Genomic DNA, 23,123 nt, shown 5'->3' with positions numbered 1-23,123 from the left:
GGAGAGAAAAGTGCCCAAAATAACATAAAAGTTTATGGTCAGCACAATGGAACCGGTCTGGGTGGGTTAAAGTTTTTGCAAAAACAGTAAAGCTTGACTGCCAGGCTGTTCTGCTGAACAATTGTGGTAGGCCAGTCCATTCCTGGCGCATGAGGGGAAGCATCTATGGTTCTCAGGCTAGCATAAAGGCAAAATGGTGACTTGTGTTGCAGATTCATGCCTTTACCAACTTTTGATTCTTCCCCTCAGGACCCATCCCATCTCTCCTATCCCAAAGCTGTACCCTTATCTGATCCCTGTCCCAGTATGCTTCCTGAGAGGCCCTGCTCCAGCCCTTGTTCTGTTTGGAGCCCACAATCAGAATTCACCCACTCCTCCACAGAGGCCACACTCGCCAGCCCACCCCAGACTCGCACCTCTTGTTGATACAGTGTGTTGTGCTCATTGCCAGTGGATTTGGCACTCAGATAAGGACGGGGCAGCTGGATTTGTCTACCATGCATTGTGGGGTGCTATTTGCCATTTTAGACACCAAGAAAGGCGGTTGCTAAGCGACAGTGGCTTGGCTGGCTGGGTCAACCTCAGCATAGCAGTGACATGTGGCACTTGTCTTGCATCATTGAAGACAAACCCAGGCACTGCTCATTCTGTTCTTCCAACACACTGAAAAGCTTACCCCCATCTCAGGGCCTTTGTGCTTTCTGTCCCTTTACATTTCCTCCTGTCTGATAGCCTTCCTCAGGTCTTCCCATGTCTAGTTCCTCATCATCTTACAGGTCTTGACCCTGCTGGCACCTCTGCAGAGAAACCTTCCCTGACCATCCTATCTAAAGTAGCCTTTCTACCCAATGGCCACCCAGCCCTATTCCATTCCATATCCCATCACCCTGTTTCATTTTCTTCATAGTGAGTATAAACGTCTGATACTGATCGAATTATCCATTTCAGTTGGTATCACCTACCAGGATGTAAAGTTTATGAACACAAGGACCTTGTCTGTCAAGCTTACCACTGTGTTTCCAGTATTTATAACAGACTCTGGAACATAATAAGTACCCAGTAAAAATGTGTTCAGTGATCCTGGAAGGAGGATATTTAAATCCCAATGTTGTCTGGTCCCAAGAAAATGACTAGAAAAAATCATGCATTTCAAGGTTAGAGAACATGAGATTAACAGACTCTTCAGCTGCAATACACTTATATTGTGTAAATTAAAACCCAATTGGCAAATAAGAACAGAATGATATCATTTCACATATAATCTATTCAGGAACAAAGCAGTAGTTTAAAAGTATTTTCTTATAGTTAAAAAAAGCCAGATATAGTTGCTCATGCCTATAATCCCAGTACTTGGGAGGCTGACATGAGAGGTTTTCAGTGTTCCATGCCAGCCTCTACAATTTAGCAAGACCCTCAGTGAAACGCTGTTTCAAAATAAAAAACAAAATAGGGTTGGGGTGTAGTTTTTCTTTTTTTCTGGTGGTACTGGGGTTCCTGGGAGCCCTTCTACTTCCGGGCTACACTCCCACTTCGAACCTGCGTGATCCTCCTGTCTCTGCCTCCCAAGCGCAAGGATTACAAGCGTGCGCCACCACGCCCAGCAAGGGGTGTAGTTTAGAGGTAGAATTTCCTTGGGTTCAGAACACATGTGCATGCGCGTGCACACCACACACACACACACACACACACACACACACACACACACACTATGCCGAGTATGATGGTGCATGTGTGTAACCCCAGTGTGTTTGGGAAGCTTAAACAGGACGATAACAGGTTCAAAGCCAGCCTTACCAGCTTAGTGAGGCTCTCAGCAACCTAGTGAGACCCTGTTCCAAATGAGAAATAAAATCCACTGGGGGTGTAGCTTGGAGGTAGATTACCTTTGGGTTCAATCCCCAGGAAAGAAGAAAGAAGTAAAGAAAGAAGTAAAGAAGGAAGGAAGGAAGGGAGAAAGATGACAGATAAAAAGAAACCTTAAACCAAGAATACTATGGCACTACTCTCCCTTGGTACATGTGGTGGAAGGTTTAGTGTTTTCAGGAACCATGACTTTCCTACCTATGAAGCTGTAAGTATAGATGAAGAAACAGAAGAGACATTATATTTAAAAACTTCAGTTAGAGGCCGGGCATGGTGGCGCATGCTTGTAATCCCAGCATTTGGGAGGCTGAGATGGGAGGATCGTGGTTCATGGATAGCCTCAGCTACTACTTAATGAGGCTCTCTGCAACTCAGACCCTGTTTCAAAAATAAAAAATAAAAAATAGGGCTGGGGGTGTAGCTTGGAAGTAGAATACCCTTAGGTTCCATCCCCAGTACCTCAAAAATAAATAAATAAATAAATAAATAAATAAATAATAAATATTTCAGTTGTTTTTTGAAGCACAGAGCCAGAACATATTTAATTTTGATGACAATGTTATCTGTTGGATATAAATGTTCTAGAACCTACATCTTGAAATTTAAGGCTATAGAAATCACCTATGATCTTGGGTACAAATAGTGTACATTTACTGAGTACTTGTATTTTAATTGGGACATTATTATTTTATCAATACTGTGGTTTGGATATTATTGTATTTTTCTCCTAACCCATTATTTTTATACATGATTTTTCCAGAATGTAATGTTTGTCAAGAATTTATAGATTCTGTTAAAACAGAAACATGTAAACAGCATTAATGTAGGAACACCTATATTTCTTTCATTCTATTAAATATTTTGCTGCCTGTTTTGTTTGCAGTGGAAGCATGACTTGGCATAAAAAATAAAATAATAAGAGGCACTGTGAATAAAATACATTTTGCAATTAAGTAGCTTACAAGGTCAGACAGGAAAGGTAAAATAGCCCACTTTAAGAAGTGCTTTATAGTTAGGTGTGGTAGCGCATGCTTGTAATCCCTGCGCTTGGGAGGCAGAGACAGGAGGATCACGCAGGTTAGAAGCCAACCATGCTGGCTTAAGCAACCTGTTTCCAAATTAAAAAGTATAAAATAGCCTGCCCATGGCGCATACATGTTGTGCTTGCAAGTGATAAAAATGGGATGAAAATCGAAAGGTTTTTTTTGCCATTTTTCATTTGTGAGCTTTTAATATGGTAATATTTTAATATAGCTTTTAATAATAATAATGTAATAATAATGTAAATAACAACAATGTAAACAATAATAATGTAAATATAGCTTTTAATAATATAGCTTTTAATACTAATAATATTTTTAATAATAATAATGTTCATACAATCCAGGTGTTCTGGTGAAAGCCTTTCACCAGGTCAACTTTGTAACAATTATGAATAAGCCTGTTTAATTCTCTGGACAATGCCAGCATTTGATTGTTTTTCAAATAATAAATTTCTCATTCATGTCATGTGAAAAAAATATATAAAATAGGTCTGGGAGTGTAGCCCAGAGGTAGAAGGGTTTCCAGGAACCCCAGTACCACCAAAAAAAAAAAAAAAAGTGCTTTATGAAGCAATAAAATTTGTTGAAAGCTACAGAATCACAGTCAGATGTTCCATGTCATTTCAGTTCCATGGTCTAAATTTGTATGAATGTATGTGTGTGTGTGTGTGTGTGTGTGTGTGTATACATACATACATACATACATACATACATGAGTGTGCTGGAGGAAGAAAAATTCTTTGACAACATAATAATGTATTAGTTCAGTTGTAGATGTTGCATTTTTATAAAAAATATAAATGTAATCTACCACAGAAAATCAGTAAAAATATAGGAAACTTGAACAATACTACCAACCAACCTGACATCTATATAACATTCTACCCAACAATAATAAGCTACAAATTTCTTTTCAAGTACCTTTGGAGCATTTGCCAAGATAAACCATATTCTTGGGCACAGGAAGAGTTTTGTTCAATTTTAAAAAGATTCATATCATCCAAAGTATGTTCTCTGGACACAATGGAATTAAATTAGAAACAGCAACAGAGAGACCTCTGAAAATTGCTAAAATATTCAGAAACTAAATAGAACACGTTAAAATAGCCCATGGTCACTGTTTCTATGGCTAATTGCAGTGGAAAACATACATTCTGAAATGTATAGTCTCCTTGTTGACACTTATATTAAAGATCCCAAAGAAAGGGACTTCCTTTTCAATGACATTGAAACCATGCTGTGTGTGAAGAAGAAAGCAGACTGGGCCTTGCAGTGGCACTTACGGAAAATGGCTTGTAGCCTTTGCTGCTGTGGAAGGAACCTTTTTTTCTATCTCTTTTGCATCAGTATTCTGGCTCAAGAAACGAGGGCTGATGCCTGGCCTCACATTTTCCATTGAGCTTATTAGAAGAGATGAGGGTTTACACTGTGATTTTGCTTGCGTGATGCTCAACCACCTGCTGCACACACCATTGGAGCAACGAGTACAAGAAATAATCACCAACGCCATTAGGGTGGAGCAGGAGTTCCTCACTCCAGCTTGCCTAGGAAGCTCATTGGGACGTTGCACTTCAGTGAAGCAGTACATTGAATTCATGGCAGACAAGCTTATGTTGGAGCTGGGCTTTAGCAACATGTTCAAAGTAGAAAATCTATTTGACTTCATGTAGAATATTTCGCTGGAAGGGAAGACTAACTTCTTGAGAAGAGAATAGGTGAGTATCAGAGGATGAGAGTGAGGTCAAGTCCAACAGAGAATTCTTTTACCTTGTATACTGACTTCTAAATGAACAGATGTGCTCTTTATTTTGCTGATTATTTTTCCCCTGTCATAAAAAAGAAATCAGCTAAAATGAATCAACCAGCTTCACCATACCATGAGTTGGCTATAATGTTTATTAATGGCATCTGTAAAACTTGGAAGCTACCTCAAAGTGAGTCCCGTCTATTAGTCATGTTAGTGGTGTCACCTAGAAGGAAAGGACATTTGAAGTGAAGGCGACTTGGATTTGATGGGCTATCTTGTCCTCCTTGGTTTTGAAAGCAGGCTGGCCAGCTGTGACCTTACCACAGCACTAATGGTGGAACTCGAGGCTTTAGAGTGAGGGAGGGGACCCTCAAGCAAACTTGATCCAGCAGGATCGGGCATTCATTGACTGCCAAGAGGTAGTTGAAAGATGTCAGGCTTACTGCTTCAAAAAAGACTTTAAAGTTTACTTAGTTTGTAAATAAAACAGACACTTTACACACAAATAAACATTTTCCTGTTAAGAGAAAAGCCTGGTTGACTTGGTTTCTGTATCAAACAAAATATTGTATTTACCACAAGTGGGGACTGAAAAAAGTTAAACTTGGGTTGGCTAAGTGTATGATTTCTAAGCTTTGTTTACTTTATTTATTTTTTTATTTTTTATTTTTTGGTGGTACTGGGGGTGGAACCCAGAGGCTTTCTACTTCCAGGCTATACTCCCAGACCTATTTTATATTTTATTTGGAAACAGGGTCTCACTAAGTTGCTGAGAGCCTCACTAAGTAGCTGAGGCTGGCTTCAAACCTGTGTGATCCTCCTGTCTCAGCCTCCCAAGCACGGGGATTACAAGTGTGCGCCACCACGCCCGGCTCTAAACTTTGTTTACTTTAATGAACTGAAATACTCTTTAGTCAACTTCAAGTCAGTCCCGTGTGTACCTGGACTAATATCAGTCTGCTTGTGCCAGTAGAAGGCTTTTATTATGTGGCCCAGATACAGTATTATGGCATCTCCTGCCCAACTGTATAGAGTCTCTCATGGTAAGGAGCTTCGAACTTAAGTCAATAAGAACTGAGGTGTGATTTGGGCAGCTAGTGATCTGGGTTTTATATGTGTGAGGGGACAGTATCATTCTCTTTCTCAAATGGTATTTAACCCAATTGCTAGTTGGTATGAGAAGACTTTTGAAAGGTCTTTGTGGGTGAGATCTAAGACAGTATTAAAAAATTTTTAATCTTCGTTGAACAAAATGACCTGCATAAGTGTTCCTATGAAGTGTAAAACCAGAACTGAGGTTGGCTCTCCAAAAGGTTTTCTGATTTTAAGTGGGTACATTGAGACTTGATCCATTTTTATTTCCTCCATGTCTCTTAAATTAGAAAATGTTATTTTACTATATAGATCCTTTTAAGTTTTAACTATGTACATATTGGAAAAAATATCTCAGTATTGAGGTTAATAATTGATAAGATATTTGCCTAAATATAAGCATTACCCAGTAAATTTTTAACTCCCAGTGGAAAACAAATACTGTATGAGCTACTAAGAATGTGTTCTGCTCAAATGTTAATTTTGGGTGGGGTTATAAATAGGTAGTTAGTAGAGCTAGCTTTAATTTACCTGTCTATGTTTGGGAGAGAAAAAAAGCCAAGATGTTACATGGAATTAGGTGTGTGGATGAGGTTGGTCCTTTGGCCCCATTTGCTAACAACTTGTGTTATATATTAGCTGTCTGACCACTGATCAGTTTCCTTCATTTATTGTATGGTCAATTTTTCAATTCCTGTAATAGGGGACTCTTTTCTATCATTTAAATTATTATTGCTTAAAGTTTAAAAATTCAGATTTTTTAATGTGGATCATATTGGAAATGGCATACATTTACACAGTGCTTGGTGCCCTCCCCCTCCTGCTTCTCCTTTTCCCCCTCCAAATAATGAGTGTCCAGGTTGACCATGCTATATTCACACTTATACACATATTCAAATGTAGCTCCTTCAGTTAATCAACCTCAGCCTTCTTCCTCTCCTACCCTTCCTTTCTAGCTTTGCTGAGGTTTCCCTTCCATTATCTGGAGTCCCTCTGGTATCCCTAATACTCCCTAGTTTGGGCATATTAGAGAAAACATATGTCCCTTCTCTTTCTGTGCTTGGCTAGTATCACTTAATGGAATGTTCTCCAGGTCTTTCCATCTTCTTGTGAATGACATGACTTTGTTCTTCTTTATAGCTGAGTAGAATTCCATTGTGTGTATTTCCCATAATTTTGCAATCCATTCATCTGTTGATGGAGACCTAGGTTGGTTCCATATTTTGGCTCTTACAAGTTGTGCTGCTATGAACATGGGTATGCATATGTTACTGTAGTTCTCTGATCTCAACCCCTTTGGAAAGATACTCAGGGGTGGTATAACCGGATCATATGGTAGATCCATTCACAGTTTTCTAAGGAATCTCCACGCTGATCTCCATAGCGGCTGAACTAGTTTGTACTCCCACCAACAGTGTAAAAGAATTCCTTTTCCCCCACATGTTTGCCAGCATTTGTAGTTATTTGATTTCTTTATACTTGCCACTCTGATTAGGGTTAGATAAAATCTCAATGTAGACTTGATTTGCATCTCCCTAATGGCTAATGATGTTGAACATTTTTTCAGATATCAGTTGGTCACTGTATCTTTTTTTTGTGACGTATCTATTCAATTCAGGTGCCCATTTCTTGGTTGGGTTATTTGTTTTGCTAGTATAGAGTCTTTCGAGCTTTATGTATATTCTGGATATTAGCCCTCTGTCAGAGTGGTGGCTAATAAAGATCTTCTTCCATTCTGTAGGCTTCCTCTTTAGGTTCTTGATGGTTTCCTTTGATAAGAAGAAACTTTTTAGTTTGATGCTATCCCACTTGTTAATTACTGCTTCAATTTCCTGTGCTTTAGAGAGGTCTTGTTGAGAAAGTTACTGCCTATGCCTATATGTTGGAGTATTGAGCCTATGCCCTCCTCTATTAACTTCACAGTCTCTGGTCTAGTTTCCAAGTCTTTGATCCATCTTGAGTTGATTCCTGTGCCCAGTGAGAGATAAGGATTTAGTTCCATCTTTCTACAAATGGAAAGTCAGTTTTCCCAGCACCATTTGTTGAAAAGGCTGTCTTTTCTCCAGGGTGTGAGTTTGGCCCATTTGTCAAAGATCAATTGCCTGTAAGTGTGTGGGTTTGTTTCTGTATCTTCTATTCTGTTCCATTGGTCTGTATGTTTGTTGTTGTGCCAATACCTTGCTGTTTTTATTACTATTGCTCTATAGTATAATTTGAAGTCAGGGTTTGTGATGCCTCCTGCATGGTTCTTATTGCTGAGAATTGCTTTGTCTAATCTAGGTCTTTTCTTTCTCCAAAATAAATAATAAAAAGCCAGGCGTGGTGGCGCACGCTTATAATTCCAGCATTCAGGAGCCTGAGACTGGATCGTGGTTCACGGGCAGCCTCAGCTACTTAGTGAGGCTCTCTGCAACTTAGTGAGACCCTGTTTCAAAATAAAGAACAAAAAATAGGGAAGGGGGTATAACTCAGAGGTCAAATGCCTCTGGGTTCCATCCCCAGACCCGCAAAAAAAAAAAAAAAAAGAATAAAAATAGGGCTGGGGGTGTAGCTTGGAGGTAGAATGCCCCTGGGTTCAGTCCCCAGTTGTGCAAAAATAGATAAGTACATAAATAAAAAATAAACAAAACAAAATAGTATTGGGAGTGGTATCCATCAGCACTCTTGCAGCTATAATCTAAATATGTGTCCACATAACTTAAAGGAAAGATTTATTTTTTTCCGGTTTTGGGCTTAGTCCAGGTGAGGCTGGGGATTGCAGATCTCAGTGCATGGCAGCAGAGGTGGAGGGAGAGCACATGGGCCGTGCTCTTTACATCATGGAGGCCAGCAAGCAGCAAGGGAGAGAGCAGGAAAGGAGGAACCCTTCATACAGTCCCCAAGGCCACACCCCCAGGGACCCACCTCCAGCACACCCTATGGTACCACCCAGGTAAATCCATTAAAGTGGATTTATCTACTTCTGGGATTAGAACCTTCATGACTAAATTACATCAGTGCCAAACAATAAGTGAGCTCTTTAGGGGACATTTTATATCTAACTATAACAGGGGTGTATAGCTCAGAGGTAGAATGCCCCAAGTTCAGTGTCTAGTAAAACACACACACACACACACACACACACACACACACACACATACACACACACACACCTTCTCTTCCAAAGAAAATTAAAAGAAAGCTATAGACTGAAATAAAAAAATAAAATATTTTTAAATCATGTATCTGATAAAATATTTATATTCATAATGTGTTGACATATACTGTTGGTAAGAATGTAATATGGTGTGGCCACTTTGGAAAACAGTCTGATAATTTCTTTTAAAGTTCAACACACACCTACCATATGATCCAACCATCTCACACTCAGGTTTTTATTCAAGAGAAATGAAACTCTGTCTATACCAAGACTTGTACACCAATGTTTATGGTTCATATTTGTAATAGCCCCAAACTAAAAAAAAAGCAGAAATGTCTATCAATGGTGAGTGCATAAGCATATTTTTATATATCCATACAAGAGAATGCTACTCAGCAATAAGAATGAATTATTAACACTGGAAAGAACATAGATCCATCTCAAAATAATTCTACAGAGAGAGAGAGAGAGAGAGAGAGCAAGTGCATGAGGGGGGTTACTATGTAATTCTAATCACAAAGTTGTATAAAATTATATTAATCTATTGCTAGCTCATCTGTAGTGACAGAAAGCAGATCCATGGTTGCCTGCCGGTAGGTGAGGCTGGCAAAGAAAGATGGAAATAAAAGATTTTAAAGGGTCATGTAGAAACTTTTTAAGGTAATAGATGGGTTGGTTGTGGTATTTCAATGATCTATGCATATCTTAAAGCTTATTATATCATGCACTTTAAATATGTGCAATTTTGTATATTAACTAAGCCTTGATAAAGTTTTTTTGTTTTTGTTTTTTGTTTTTTTTTTTTTTTGGTGGTACTGGGGGTGGAACCCAGAGGCTTTCTACCTCCGGGCTACACTCCCAGACCTATTTTATACTTTATTTGGAAAGAGGGTCTCACTAAGTAGCTGAGGCTGGCTTCGAACCTGTGTGATCCTCCTGTCTCAGCCTCCCAAAGTTTTTAAAATGTTTTATACATTCTTATTTTGGGGGGAAATATATACTATGTCATGTCATTTTCTGAAGGGCTGAGCTAGGTGTCCTAAAACCCATCTGTTAACTTTGCCAAATATTAATAACAAAGGAGAATCTTTTCTTTTTCCTGGATTTTTATGCTGTTTAATTAGGACCACAGTGACTTGACTGTTGGAACAAAGCAGATATTCCAGGCGCAAAGGACTCTCTCCTGGTGCCTGCCCTAAAATGCACAGAATGAAGGCAGTGCTGTAAATTCTGCATTAGACTAAACTTGTTCAATAAGGTCTTTTATCCTGAGACCTTATTTCACTATCACCTGTGATCATGATTGCAAACAGTAGTCGTTACTGACATACTGTTACATCTCAGAATTAAAGGTAGCATTCTCATAAAAATCCTCAGTATCTAGGATTTTACTGTCTGGAAAAATCAAGAAATATGAATTTTTACCCTATTTGCAAACTAACCACTTAACCTGTTACTGATTCGTGGATGTTCGCATGTCTTACTCAAGACTCTTGGCATGGAGACTGAGTATTTCACTTTTCATAGCACAAACAGTATTCAAAGCTTCATGGTGGGTGTGTACTGGTTCTCAGCGTCTCACGAAGACAAGGCAGGGCCCGCCACCGATGCTCGCACATAGGGTGGGCTCACATTTGAAGAGAGGACCCCTGAGTCTAGAGAATTCACTACTCTCAAAATGAGTTATAACAAGCCTGTTTTTTGTTGATGGGAGGTCCTACCTGATTCCTTGAATTCGCTCACTGTAAACACAGTTGTGAGAAATGACCTGGATACGCAGCGGTCAGGGCCTTGCCTCTTGGTGAACCTGCAAGAGTGTGCAGAGCTGCTCAGCACCCATGGGAGGTTTGCCTCTAGCCCCGGGAGCTCAGCATAAAGGCACCTGCCACCTCTGCCTGCTCCTTGGGTAGAAGTGCTGGCCAGAGACCCAGACACTGGCGAATGGCTGGAATGTTCCCTCCATTCCCTCCTCACTCTGACACACCTTCCTCCCCAGTTAGAGCCACCGAGGGGCCCTCGCACTGCATCTGGTAGAGCTGAGCTCCATACTTTCGTGTACCGTGTTACGCTTGCCTTCTCTGCCCTCAGAAAATCCTGCAGACTGCCTGAGTCGTGGCACTCCTGAGTGAGTGTGGCAGCCGTGGCCTTCTCAGAATTTCCTGACTCCCTGGGTTTCACATCACTACCTTGTATTATAAAACTCCTCAAGATTGCTGTACTTCTGAGAAGGTGTAGACCCATCTTTTCTCTCCTTTCTATTCCTCCTGAAAGCCTTAAAGTATCATCTCAGTGAGGTTTATTTATCAGTGTCAATAGTAAAGATTTATTGAGCTGAATTCCTATGGGCCCAGGATACCGTGTAAAGTGTGATTTAGGGGTTTCTGGGAGTTTAAATGCATCCCCTGGGCAGAAAAAATTGAGCCAGAAAAACACTGCATTCCATTTTTTAAAGAATAGCTTTTCAAAAAACAATGCCTTGCTGCAGGGATAGGCGCTATGCTCTTATTGATTGTTTCAGCTTTGTCTTCTTTGTGGTTTAAGCAATTGGAGCTGAAAAAAAAAAAAGGTGTCTGGAAGAAAGGAAGGCAATACTGATTTTTCTTGGCCAAGAAAAAGTTTGCACACTATTGTGTCTTATAAGGATTTTTTTTTTTTTATTGTAAGGGGATTGAATCCAGGGGCATTATACCTCTGAGCTACACTCCAAGCCCTTTTAACATTTTTTCATTTTGAAAAGGTCTTGCTAGGTTGCTGGAAATTTTGCTATATTTCTGAGACTGGTCTCAAACCCACAATTCTTCTGTCTCGGCCTCCCAAGAACTGGGATTACAAGCATGTACCACCATGGCTGTCCCATACTACAAGGATTCCAGGATTGTCTTTATAATCCCTGATTTGATGGCTGTTGACCAAGAAGAAAGAAGAGGAGCCAGTCAGTCTTTATCGCTGGGCGTGGTGGTGCACGCTTTGTGTGTGTGTGTGTGTGATACTGGGGTTCCTGGAAACCCTTCTACTTCAGGGCTACTTGCACGATCCTCCTGTCTCAGCCTCTCAAGCGCTGGGATTACAAGCGTGCGCCACCACACCCGGCTGACCTGTTATATTTAAAAGAGCTACCTGGAGCCACCTTAAATAAAGTGGTCTCCTTGAGGGGCCTTAATGCAAGTACTTCAGTAGCTAAAGGTAGCATCTAAGAGACCCTGGAGCATTTGAAAGGGGCCCTCTTTGTTCTCCTCTGATCATGCCTGGACAGGCAAGTGCCAACTGCACCTCTTCCTTGGCTAAGGTTCCCTAGCAGGGCAGCGTGCGCATGGACTCCTTCTGTGCTCTGAATTTGTCACAGGGACACCATAAGGTTGATAGCACACAAGAGAGGCTCCCTTAAGGGGCAGTGCCCTTCTTTATATAAGCCAAGGGAAATCTGGTCCTGGAAGTAATAAATATTACCGATGGCACTTCATGTACACACTTAGAGCACGGGCTACAGCGTAAAAACTGGGGCAAAGAAAAAAAGAACTGCCAGCTGTTACTGATTAAAGATTGGAGAGGAAGAAAAAGACTTATTTGCACATAATGTGATTGCATGTGTAGATAATTCAAATGAGTGTTCATTTGCGCTATTAGACTAGTAACGAATTTCAAGGAATTCTGGCGGTGGCACTGTGGATTGTTAGATTGATCTTCCTGAGTCTCCACGTGAAAATAGAGCAGCTAGCTAGAAAACACAAAGCCCTGTGGGCAACCGAACAACATCCACTTGCAAGAAAACAAGATGACAGGATATTTCTGTGAACTGCAAAAGATGACCATCTGGGGCAGACCCCCAGGAATCACAAGGACTGTGTTGTTTGTGTCTGTGTAGGAGAAATAGGGAGGAGCAGAGAACATCTAACAGACCCCAGAACAGAGCCGAGAATAGCACAAAGGTATTCACTGGAACGCATGGAGGGGCCATTTGAGATCCAGGTCATGTACCAGACTCAGTACAGTGAAGACAAAGTTTCTTCCTACATTGATATATGTGTTTAATGCAATCACAACAGAATGGCAACTCTTTTTCTTTCTTTTTTTTTTTTTTTGTGTGTGAAAAACAAAGCTGATTCTAAAATTTATAGGAAATTTAAAGGGCCAAAAGTAGGCTAGGGGAGGGGAAGGGAAAAGAGGATTTTCTTCCCTGAGAATCAAGATTTATTATAACTAGTAATTAAGACTTGCTATGTATGCAAGTGGCATACGGAGAGACAGAGTCCAATGGACAGAATGGAGAGACTCCAGAAAGAGTCGAGAATAATACACACTTTTCAATCGATGGTGCAGGGTCGGTTGGCCATCCACTGGGGGAAACACAGCCTGAATGCTATGTCCACAAAGTCACTTCTAGGTGAACTGTAGAGAAGCAAAGCAGTAAAGCTACAGGAAAATAACATGAGGATGTCTGCATGAACATGAGACAGGAAAACATGTCAGACAGATCACACACACAAAGTATTTTTCACAAGGATAAAGACTGTTAAATTGCTCTATGTTAAAATTGAGCAGCTGGGCACAGTGGCACAGACCTGTAGTCCTAGTACTTGGGAGGCTGAGACAGGAGAATTGCAGGTTTAAGGCCAGCCTGGGAAACTTAGTGAGACCCTCAGTAACTTAGCAAAACCCTCCTTCAAAACAAGCAAAAAATTGAAATAAAAAGGGCTCAGGGTGAGCCAGATATTCTGGTGCATGCTTGTAATCCCAGCATTTGGGAGGCGGAAACAGGAGGATCGCGGTTTACAGACACCCTCAGCTTAGTGAAGCCCTTTGCAACTCAGTGAGACCCTGTTTCAAAATAAAGGATAACACATAGGGCTGGGGGTATAGCTCGGAGGAAGACTGCCCCTAGGTTCCATCCTCAGTACCATAAAAAAAGGTGGGGGGGGCTCGGGGTAAGCCAGGTGTGATGGTGAATGCTTGCAATCTCAGTACTTGGGAGGTTGTGACAGGAGAATTGTAGTTCACAGACAGCCTTAGGTACTTAGTGAGACCTCCTGCAACTTAGTGAGACCTTGTTTCAAAATATTTTAAAAAATAGGGTTGGGGGTATAGCTCAGCAGTAGAATTCCCTGAGTTCTGTCCTATTACAGAAATAAAGGGTGGGGGGGGGGGGCTCAGGGTATAGCTCAGATGTAAAATGCTCATGGGTTCAATACCTAGCACCAAAATCAATTAATTAATTAGAGAAAATTTTCTCATTAAAGACAACAAACCCTAAGAGAGGAAAAGGGCATGCCATAGATTAGTAGAATATATTCGCAATGCATTTATCACTAAAGGATTTTTATCCAGAATAAAAAGTATAAAGAATCAATATGAAAAACACAAAGAACCCAGCTTTCATTTATTTGTTTTTATTGTTTTGCAGCACTGGGGATGGAACCCAGGGGAATTTTACCTCCAACCTACACCCCAGCCCTATTTTTATTCTTTATTTTGAAACAGGGTCTCACTGAGTTGCAAAGGACCTCACTAAGTAGCTGAGGCTGTCCACAAACCCACTCTTCCTGTCTCAGCCTCCTAAATGCTGGGATTACAAGCATGCACCACCATGCCTGGCTTGAGAACATAGCTTTTAAAACAAAAAGATGTGAACTGGTACTTCACAAAAGAATGTATCAAGATAGCCATTAAAGGGCTGATCTTCACAAGTCATCAGCAAATGCAGAGTAAAGCCACACTCAGATAACACTGAATGCTCACCTGAATATCTACAATTAAAATAGACTGAGAAACCCAAGCCTTGAGAAGAATGGGGAGCAGTGGGAATTCTTATGCATCGTTGTGGGGGTACAGTCATATGTTGCCTGATGACAGGGACCCTGCTCTGAGAAATGCATTATGAGGTGGTGTCATCATTGTATAAACAGAGTGTACTAACACAAACCTAGACTGTATCACCTTCCGTACAACTAGACTACCTAAGGACCATAAATAGATAGATGATAGATAGATAGATAGATAGATAGATGATAGATAGATAGCAGTCCATTATTACCACAACACTATAAATGGTGCTTAACTGTATACATTGATATGATCACTTTAGAAAACTATTTAGCAGTATCTACTGAACTTGAACATATTCATATCTTAGGTCCCCAAAATTCCAGGAAAATCATACATATATAGTCACTAAAATGCATGTACTAGAATATTCCTAATAGCACTCTTTATTTTATTTTTTTTTTTTTTGGTGGTACTGGGGTTCCTGGAAGCCCTTCTACCTCTGGGCTACACTCTCAGACCAACTTTTACATTTTTATTTGGAAACAGGGTCTCTTAAGCCAGCGTGCGCGGCTGGCTTCGAACCTGTGCCATCCTCCTGTGTCTGCTTCCCAAGCGCAGGGATTACAAGCGTGCGCCACCATGCCCGGCCTAATAGCACTCTTTTTAACATGCCTATCTTAGTCAGTTTTGTGTTGCTATAACAGAATACCCTATGTATACAAAAAAGACGCTTATTTGTCTCCGAGTTCTGGTGGCTGGAAAGCCCCAACAGCCTGGCAGGATCTGGCGAGAGCCACCTGGCTGCATCACAACATGGCTGTTTCAGTCAGCATTCTCACTGCTGTAGTCTAGAACACTTAATCACACAACGTAGAGAAAGGAAGGTTTATTTGCTCATAGTTCTGGAGCTATGGGGGTTCAGTCCATGTTAGGCCAGGTTACATCGCCAGAGGTCAGGGCATAGTGGCAGGAGGAAGCAGGGAGAAAGAGCTCTGCATTCACATCACAGAAGCTAGGAAAGAGAAAGAGGGAGAGCAAAAAGGAGAGAGAAGAAAGGAGAGAGGAGCAAGGGGAGTCAAGAACACATAGACAAGATGGGTGTGGTGACACATACTTGTAATCCCAGCCTTCGGGAGGCTGAGACAGGAGGATCCTGGTTCGCAGCCGGCCTCAGATACTTAGTGAGGCCTTTGCAACTCAGTGAGACCCTGTTTCCAAATGAAGAATAAAAAATAGGGCTGAGGGTGTAGCTTGGAGGTAAGATGCCCCTGGGTTCCATCCCTAGTACAGCAAAAAAAAAAAAAAAAAAAAAAAAAAGAACCCATAGACAGTCCCTAAGGCCACTCCCAGGGACCCACCTCCTCCTCCACCACACTCCACCTGCCTAGGTTCCCACCCAGTTAATCCATTTCAATGGATTTATCCACCAATGAGATCACAACTATTCTGATTTAATCATATAAACTCTGAACATCAATTCATGTGCTCTTTTAGGGAATATTCTTTTAGGGATATTCTCTAACCATAACAATGGTAGGAAAACAGAAATGGAAGTGAACATCTGCAAAATAGACCAAATAAGTGGAGGTGACTTTGCCTTGTAACAATTTGCTGTCATGGTAACTAAGCTAAACCTCAAGACTAAACCCATTCCCACAAGATGGGCATCAATCCTTTCTGGAGGTGATAACCTGTGTGGCCCAAAATACCACTTAAAGTCCCTCTCAACACTTTTACTTTTTATTTACAACTTTTTGATGTTGAGGACCACACTTCAGCATAAGTCTTGGTGGAAATAAACCATATTTAAACTACAGCAAGGCCTGAAATGGAGCAACTCAAAGGTCTACAAGCAGCCAGGAATGGTTGCGCACTTGTAATCCCATTACTTGGGAGGTTGAGCCCAGAGGGTCAAGGTTAGCAGACAGCCTAGGCTACTTAGTGAGAGCCTCCACAACTTAGTGAGACCCTGTTTCAAAATAAAGAATAAAAAATAGGGCTGGAGATGTAGTTCAGAGGTAGAATGCCCCTGGGTGGCATCCTCAATACCACAAAAGAAAAAAAGTTCACTAACAATTTAATGTTTATATAGTTTATGATACACTCAGTAACTGAGTACTGCACAACAGTGAGAGTAAACAGTCTAAAACTACATGGCAAGCCGGGCGTGGTGGCGCACACTTATAATCCAGTGCTTGGGAGGCTGAGGCAGGAGGATCGCACAGGTTCGAAGCCAGCCTCAGCTACTTAGTGAGGCTCTCAGCAACTTAGTGAGATCCTGTTTCCAAATAAAATATAAAATAGGTCATGGAGCATAGCCTGGAGGTAGAAAGCCCTGGGTTCCACCCCCAGTACCACCAAAAAAACAACAACAATAACAACAAACAAAACAAAACTATATGGCACAGTGCAGACAACTCTCAGAAAATGATGTTGATCAAAGAATTTAGACACAGGCTGGGCGTGGTGGCACATGCTTGTAATCCCAGCATTTGGGAGGCTGAGACCAGAGGATCATGGTTTGTGGACAGCCGCAGCTACTTAGCGAGGCCCTTTGCAACTCAGCGAGACCTTGTTTCAAAATAAAGAATAAAAAATAGGGCTGAGGGTGTAGCTCAGAGGTAGAATGCAAAAAAAAAAAAAAAAAATCAGACACAAAGAATATGCCCTGAATGGTTCCATTTAAGCACAAATACACAAAGCTAATCTGTCGGAAATCAAGATATTAAGCTGGGCATGGTGGCGCACACTTGTAATCCCAGCATTCGGGAGGCTGAGACCAGAGGATCACAGTTTGCGGACAGCCTCAGCTACTTAGTGAGGCCCTCTGCAACTCAGTGAGACCTGGTTTCAAAATAAAGAATAAAAAATAGGGCAGGAGGTGTAGCTCAGAGGTCGAATGCTGCTGGGTTCCACCCCCAGACCCCCCCCCCAAAAAGAAATCAAGATACTATTTACCCTAAGGTCAGGACAGAGAGGGGAAGGGAGGAATATTAATCAAAAGAGAGGAAGAGGAAGGCTTTTTGGGTGTGGTTGATGTTTGTTTTATTGCCTGCATGCTGGTTGTACAGATCTGTTTTTTTTTATAAAAAGTTAATGAATTGTGCATTTATATAATATTTTAGTACATATTTTTTTCAACAAAAGTTTAACAAGTTATCTCTTAACAAGACACAAAAGGATGCATGCAAAAGAATACATGTCAGTTTATTAGCAGAAGCAAATTTTTCTAAAATACTATTTTCTTTTTTTTCTATTGGTGCATTATATTCATACATCATATTGGGATAAAAACTTGTGTGTACATACACGTACACATCACTGATTTAACCCCTACCCAATTCCCACCCCACTCCCTCCCCGTCCCTCCTTCCCTTGCTTGGCTTAGTGGTTGACTTCGATATGTTTAAGTACATTGTGTGTTTTAGAGATTTTCCTCTTCCCCCCTCCTTTCTCCTCCTTTAGATTGCCTTGTTTGCTCCTCTATAGAATTTCCTTTTTTATCTAGAGTTCCTCCTATGATCCATTTCTCCCTAGCTCTCACATATTAAATAAGCATCTGATTTCTTATTTTTTGTGACTGACTAATCTCACTTAGCATAATGTTCTCCAGTTCCATCCATTTCCCTGAAAATGATGTAATTGAATTTTTTTTAATGGCTGAGTAAAATTCCATTGTGTACATATCCCACAGTTTTGTAATCCATTCATCTGTTGATGGACATCTTGGCTGGTTCCATAGTTTGGCTATGGTGAATTGTGCAGCTATGAACATAGATACACATGCATTAGTTTGGTAGTTTGGTTTCCTATCTTTTGGGTAGATACCCAGAAGTGGTATTGCTGGATCAAATGGTAGATTTGTTCCCATTCTTCTGAGGATTCTCCATACTGCTTTCCAAAGTGGTTGCACTAATTTGCAATCCCACCAACAATGTCTTAGAGTTCCCACTTCTCCACATCCTCGCCAGCATCTGTTGTTGTTTGTGTTTTGAATGATTGCCATTCTAGTTGGAGTTAGGTGAAATCTCAGGGTAGTTTTAATTTGCATCTCTCTGATTGCCAGTGATGTTGAGCATTTTTTCATGCATATATTGGCCATTTGAATTTCTTCTTTGGTGAAGTGTCTATTTAGTTCACTTGCCCATTTTGTTATTGGATGCTTTGTTTTCTTAGTGTTGAGTTTCTTGAGTTCTCTAATATATTCTAGATATTAGTCCTCTATCGGTTGTGTAGGTGGCAAAAATCTCCCATTCTGTTGGCTCTCGATTGAGGTTCTTGATAGTTTCATTTGCTGAACAGAAGCTCTTCAGTTTCATGCAATCCCACGTATTGATTCACCTCTTAATTTGTTGTGCCTTTTGGGTCTTGTTGAGAAAGTCTTTATCTGTGCCTGTGTGTTGCAGTGTTGGACCTGTGCCCTCTTCAAGAAGCTTCAAGGTCTCTGGTTTGATTTCCAAGTCTTTGATCCATCTTGAGTTGACTCTTGTGCAGGGTGCGAAAGTGGGATTAATTTCCAATTTTCTGCATATGGTTAACCAGTTTTGCCAACACCATTTGTTGAAGAGGCTATGTTTTTTCCAGTGTATGTTTTTGGCCCCTTTGTCAAAAATCAATTGGCTGAAAGTGTGTGGACTTGTTTCTGGATCTTCTATTCTGCTCCATTGGTCTATGTATCTGTTTTTTTTTTTTTTTTTGCCAGTACCATGCTGTTTTTATTACAATGGCTTTGTAGTATAGTTTAAAGTCAGGTATTGTAATTCCTCCTGCGTGGTTTTTGTTGCTGAGAACTACCTTGGCTATTCTGGGCTTTTTGTTATTCCAGATAAATTTAAGGACTGATTTTTCTGTCTGTGAGGAATGATCTTGGTAGTTTAATGGGCATTGCATTAAATTTGTAGATCACTTTTGGAAGGATGGTCATTTTAATGATATTTATTCTTCCAATCCATGAACATGGAAGATCCTTCCATCTTCTAAGATCTTTGATTTATTTTTTCAGTGTTTTATAATTTTCTTTGTAGAGATCTTTTACCTCCTTGGTCAAGTTTAGTCCTAAGAATTTTATTTTTTTGTGGGAGATCCTGAGTGGAAGTGTTTTCTGAATTTCTGGATTTATGGTTGGTGTACAGGAAAGCTTCCGATTTTTAAGACTGATTTTGTATTCAGATACCTTGCTGTATTTGTTGATCAGTTCTATAAGCCTTTTGGTTGAGTTTGTTGGGTTTTCTAAATATAGTATCATGTCATCTGCAAATAGTGAAAGTTTAAGTTCTTCTTTTCCAATTTGTACTCCTTTGATTTCCTTTTCTTGACTTATTACTCTGGATAGAGTCTCTAGTACTATATTGAAGAGAAGTGGTGATAATGGACATCCTTGTCTCGTTCCAGTTTTTAGGGGGAATTCTTGAAGTTTTTCCCCATTTAATATGATGTTGGCAGTGGGCTTATTGTAGATTGCCTTAATAATGTTGAGATATGTTCCTTCTATTCCAATTCTCTGCAGTGTTTTTATCATAAATGGATGTTGAATTTTATCAAATGCTTTTTCAGTGTCTATTGAAATGATCATGTGATTTTTGTCCTTGGTTCTGTTTATATGGTGAATTACATGGATTGATTTTCGTATATTGAACCAACCTTGCATCCCTGGGATGAACCCTACCTGGTCGTGATGAATGATTTTCTTGATGTGGTTTTGAATACGTGTTGCTAGTATTTTGTTTAATAGTTTTGCATCCAAGTTCATCAGAGATATAGGCCTGTAGTTTTCCTTCCTTGAACTGTCTTTATTCAGTTTGGGTATTAGTGTGATGATGGTTTCATAGAATGTATTTGGGGGAGACCTGGTTTTTTCTATTTCGTGAAATAGTTTGAGGAGTATTGGGGTTAGCTCTTCTATAAAGGTTTTATAGAATTCACTTGGGAAACCATCTGTCCTGGGCTTTTCTTTGATGGTAAGCTCTTTATTGCTGTTTCAATCCCTTTGATTGTTATTGGTTGGTTTAAGTATTCTATATCTTCTTGACTCAGTTTAGGAAGGTTGTATTTATCTAGGAAGTTGTCAATTTCCTCCAGATTTTCCATTTTGTTAGAGTATAGTTTTTCAAAGTAGTTTCTGATAATCCTCTGGATTTCTACACTGTCAGTAGTAATGTCTCCTTTTTCATCTCTTATCCTCATAATTTGGGTTGATTCTCTCTTTTTTTTTAGTTAGGTTGGCTAGTGGTTTATCTATTTTGTTAATTTTTTCAAGAAACCAGCTTTGGGTTTTGTTGATTTTCTGTATTTTTTTATTCTCTATTTTGTTAATTTCTGCTCTAATTTTAATAATTTCCTTTCTTCTACTGGCTTTGGGGTTCAATTGTTCCTGCTTTTCAAGGGGCTTTGAGGTTTGTCGTTAGATTGTTTATTTGAAGATTTTCTGTTTTTCTTATGTGAGCACTCAGTGCTATAAATTTTCCTCTTAATATTGCCTTCAAAGTGTTCCAGAGATTTTGATATGTCGTATATTTATTTTCATTTGTTTCTAGAAATTTCTTGATTTCACCTCTTACATCTTCTATGACCCATTCTTCATTCAGAAGTGTGGTGTTCAGTCTCCACATGTTTATGTTGTTCTCTGGGTCTTCTTATAGTTGATTTCTAGTTTCATTCCATTATGGTCTGAAATGACACAGGGAAGTATGTAACATTTTTTAAATTTGCTAGTGCTCATTTTGTGTCCCAGGATGTGATCTATTTTGGAGAAGGTTCCGTGAGCAGCTGAGAAAAATGTAAACTCCACTGTCATTGGGTTAAAATTTCTATACGTGTCCAACAGGTCCATTTGGTTAATGGTGTTCTTTAGTTCTGAGGCATTTTTACTGATCCTTTGTCTGGAAGATCATTCTAGTGTTGTGAGAGGTGTGTTGAAGTCTCCCAGAATTATTGTGTTGGGATTTATGTGTGACTTCATGTTACACAGAGTTTGATTTATGAAAGTAGCTGCACCTATGTTTGGGGCATAGATGTTGATTATTGTTATTTCCTCTTGCTGGATTATTCCTTTTACCAGTAAAATGTGACCTTCTTTGTCTCTTCTAATAAGTTTGGGTTTGAAGTCTAACTTGTCTGATATCATTGATGCTACTCCTGCTTGTCTTCGAGTTCCATTAGCATGGATTACCTTGCTCCAGCCCTTACCTTGAGTTTGTTTCTATCTTTACTTGTAAGGTGTGTTTCTTGTAAGCAACAGATGGATGGATTCTGGTTTTTAATCCATTTTGCCACTTTATGTCTTTATTGGGGAGTTGAGGCCTTTTACATTCAGTTTGATATAGAGAAATAATTTTTAATTCCTAACATGTTAAGATTTTATTTCTGTTTGAGATACTGTTTATTCTTCTTTGCTTAGTTTTCTGCTGGATGGGAAATATTGTTTCTTTGGTTCTGGTGTGTATTACCTGTTTCTTCTTTGCAGTTAATCTCCTTGAATATTTTCTCTAGTGCTGGTTTTGAAGACATAAATTCCTTCAGTTTCTGTTTGTCATGGAAGCTTCTTATTTCCCCATTTAATTTGATGAAAAGTTTTGCTGGGTAGGAAATTTTTGGCTGGAAGTTGTTTTCTTTCAGAGTTTGGAACATGTTACTCCAAGCCCTTCTGGCTTTCATGACTTGGTTTGGGAAGTCTGGAGTGATTCTAATTGATTTGCCTCTGAATGTCACTTGGCCTTTTGTTTTTGTTGCCCTTAAGATTCTCTCCTTGGCTTTCACATTAGGGTTTTTTTTTTTTTTTTTTTTTTTTTTTGGTGGTACTGGGGTTCCTAGAAGCCCTTCTACATCCGGGCTACACTCCCAGACCTATTTTATATTTTTTTTATTTGGAAACAGGGTCTCCTAAGCCAGCGCGCACAGCTGGCTTCGAACCTGCACGATCCTCCTGTCTCTGCCTCCCAACTGCAGAAATTACAAGCGTGTGCCACCACACCCGGCTCACATTAGTCATTTTGACAATTATGTGCCATGGGGATCCTCTTCTCTGATCCTGTCTAAAGGGAGTTCTAGCCAGGCGTGGTGGCGCACGCTTGTATTCCCCACACTTGGGAGGCTGAGACAGGAGGATCGCATGGGTTCAAAGCCAGCCTCAGCTACTTAGTGAGGCTTTCGGCAACTTAGCGTGACCCTGTTTCCAAATAAAATAGATATAAAAGAAGATCTGGGAGTATAGCCCAGAGATTGAAAGCCTCTGGGTTCCACCCCTAGTACCACCAAAAAATAAAAAATAAAAAAATAAAGGGAGTTCTATAAGTTTCCTGGACCTGTGTATCGACCTCTTGCTCTATGTTTGGAAAATTTTCTGCTATTACTTCCTTGAAGAGATTATTGATCCCCTTGGTTTCACCTTCTTTTCCCTCCTCTATTCCAATTATTCTTAGGTTAGCTCTCTTAAAATGGGCCCATATTTCTTCAATTTCAAATTCCTGCTGTCGGATTTTTT

General features: G+C 40.0%; 1 protein-coding gene and 1 pseudogene across 3 annotated transcripts in view; both read left to right on the top strand.

Moving 5' to 3' along the window:
* Positions 1-23,123, top strand: part of GPR156 (G protein-coupled receptor 156) — a gene marked incomplete at both ends in the record, with an annotated part of 95,399 nt that overhangs the window by 675 nt on the left and 71,601 nt on the right. The window lies entirely within an intron of this gene.
* On the top strand, positions 194-4,692 carry LOC308263112 (ribonucleoside-diphosphate reductase subunit M2-like; annotated as a pseudogene). Its single transcript has 2 exons — positions 194-599; positions 4,014-4,692. The product of its transcript is annotated as a ribonucleoside-diphosphate reductase subunit M2-like (transcript).

Source organism: Muscardinus avellanarius, assembly GCF_963383645.1.
Source record: "Muscardinus avellanarius genome assembly, chromosome: 5".
NCBI classification, from domain to species: Eukaryota; Metazoa; Chordata; class Mammalia; order Rodentia; family Gliridae; genus Muscardinus; species Muscardinus avellanarius.
This window is presented reverse-complemented; position numbering and strand designations above follow the sequence as displayed.